Source organism: Apium graveolens, chromosome 3 (genome assembly GCF_009905375.1).
Source record: "Apium graveolens cultivar Ventura chromosome 3, ASM990537v1, whole genome shotgun sequence".
NCBI classification, from domain to species: Eukaryota; Viridiplantae; Streptophyta; class Magnoliopsida; order Apiales; family Apiaceae; genus Apium; species Apium graveolens.
In genome coordinates this window covers 109,970,884-109,973,559 of record NC_133649.1, presented here as the reverse complement: position 1 = coordinate 109,973,559, position 2,676 = coordinate 109,970,884, and the positions used below count along the sequence as shown (strand labels likewise).

The 2,676-nt window shown below is 42.6% G+C and overlaps 1 non-coding gene across 1 annotated transcript; it reads left to right on the top strand.

The window, feature by feature from the left end:
* Window positions 1-2,354: 2,354 nt before the first annotated feature.
* On the top strand, window positions 2,355-2,461 carry LOC141715777 (small nucleolar RNA R71). The gene has a single exon (XR_012572527.1). It is a non-coding gene; the product is annotated as a small nucleolar RNA R71 (small nucleolar RNA).
* Window positions 2,462-2,676: the final 215 nt, after the last annotated feature.

Sequence of the window (2,676 nt, the reverse complement as noted above, 5' to 3'; positions counted from 1 at the left end):
CAACCTGTCAAGCATCTGGTCAATAAATGGAAGAGGGAAGTGATCCTTCCTCGTGGCCTTGTTCAACTTTCTATAATCCATGCATACCCTCCATCCTGTGACTGTTCGAGTGGGAATGAGCTCGTTCTTCTCATTTTCTACCATAGTAATACCTCCTTTCTTAGGTACACATTGCACGGGGCTCACCCAAAAACTGTCAGAAATAGGATATATGATTCCTGCATCCAGCCACTTCAGAATTTCTTTCTTCACCACTTCTTTCATGATAGGATTAAGTCTTCGCTGTTGCTCCACCGTTGGCTTACTACCTTCTTCTAGTAGAATTTTATGCATGCAGTACGATGGGCTGATCCCTTTTATGTCTGCCATTGTCCATCCAATAGTCGATTTGAATTCTCGCAAGATCCTTAAGAGCTTGTCCTCCTCACTACCTGAAAGGTAAGATGCAATAATAACAGGTAAAGTAGATGCATCACCTAAAAAAACATACCTCAAGTGTTCAGGAAATGGTTTAAGCTCCAAGATAGGTGCTTCCTCAATAGATGGTTTGAGCTTTCCTTCAGCATTTTTGAGGTCAGAAGTACCAAGAGATTCAAACGGCATGTCTAGTTTTCGCCTCCAAGGAGAAGCATTTAGATATTGTAGTTGCTCTTTGCCATCCTCATCATCACTGTCAAACTCCCCCACTAAGGCTTTCTCTAATGCATCAGACATTAGCATATGATCATGTTCTGAAGTTACCGCAAAATCAATCAAATCCACCTTTAAGCACTCCTCGTCTTCTGTAGGGAATTTCATCGCTTTGAATACATTGAATGTCACATCCTGATCCTGCACCCTCATAGTAAGTTCACCTTTCTGCACATCTATCAAGGTACGGCCTGTAGCCAAGAAAGGTCTCCCCAAGATTATGGGAATCTTCTTATCTTCCTCGAAATCCAGAATAACAAAGTTTGTAGGAAAGAAGAGCTTATCCACCTTTACTAGCACATCCTCCACTTTTCCTCGTGGGTATGTAATAGAACGATCAGCCAATTGTAGAGACATGTAGGTGGGCTTTGGATCAGGAAAATTCAACTTTTTGAAGATAGACAACGGCATCAGATTGATGCTTGCTCCCAAATCGCACAGGCATTTGTCAAAAGACAACTTGCCAATGGTACAAGGAATGGTGAAACTACCTGGATCTTTAAGCTTTGGAGGTAATTTTTGTTGCAGCACAGCACTGCACTCTTCCGTTAGAGCAACGGTCTCAAGGTTATCCAGTTTCACCTTCCTTGAAAGAATACTCTTCATAAATCTCGCATAACTAGGCATTTGCTCCAGAGCCTGAGCGAAAGGTATATTGATGTGAAATTTCTTGAACACCGCCAGAGACTTACCGAACTGCTTATCCAGCTTTTGTTGTTGCAATCTCTTAGGGAAATGTGGTGGATGATAGAGCTGTTTCTTCCCTGTATTACCCCCATGCAGAGTGTGTTCAACAATAGTCTTCCTTGGTTCCGCCGCTTTCTCCTTTTGCTTAGCTTCTTCATCACCAACTTCAGTTTCCCCGTCTTTTGCTTTTTCAGCATCAACAACTTTTCCAGACCTTAAGGTAATAACTTTGACTCTCCTTAGCTTCCTTCCTACCTGTCACTTCAGTATCACTGAGAAGTGTGCCAGGTTGATGACTGAGCACTGCATTGGCTATTTTACTGATTTGATTTTCCAAGGTCTTGATAGAAACAGCCTGACTTTTGCACAACAGCTTAAGTTCCACAAAATCAGCACTAGAAGGTGGAGCATCACCTCCTTGTTGAGGATGTGATTGCCTTTGAGCATAATGTTGTGGTTGCTGGAATCCAGGTGGATTAAACTATTTACTTACGCCTTGCTGATATGGTTGCTGAATAGCATTCTGATTATTACTCAAGCTGAAATTTAGATGATTTCTGTTGTTAGGATGATAAGTAGCTGACATAAGCTGCTGCGGTCGCTGATAATTGTTCACATACTAAACAGATTCATTAACAAGAGAACACTGATCAGTAGCATGAGAACCTGCACAAAGTTCACAGACCATAGCTATCTGATTGACTCCATAGGTGGATAAAGAATCGACCTTCATAGACAGTGCTTGGAGCTGCGCTGTAATAGTTGTAGCTGCATCAACTTCCGGAATACCTGCTACCTTCCCAGGCATCATCCTTTGAGTTGGGTTTTGATGCTCATTTGCAGCCATAGTCTCAATAAGATTATAAGCCTCAGTATAGCTTTTGGCCCACAAGGTGCCTCCAACTGCTGCATCGAGCATGGGCCGAGATTGGGCCCCCAAACCATTATAGAAACCAGTGATCACCATCCAATCAGTCATACCATGATGTGGACACTTTCTCAACATCTCCTTGTAGCGCTCCCAAGCTTCGTACATGGATTCTGTAGGCTGCTGCGCAAACTGAGTAAGACCACTCCTCATAGCCACAATTTTCGCCATTGGATATAACTTTACCAGAAACTTTTGCGTAAGATCTTGCCAAGTAGTGATGGACCCAGCTGGTTCAGAATGTAACTAGTCCTTAGCTTTATCCCTCAGCGAGAATGGGAAAAGCCTCAACTTGATAGCCTCATCAGTCACACCATTATATTTGAAAGTACTACAGATCTTGACAAAATTCATGTTGTGCATGTTGGGGT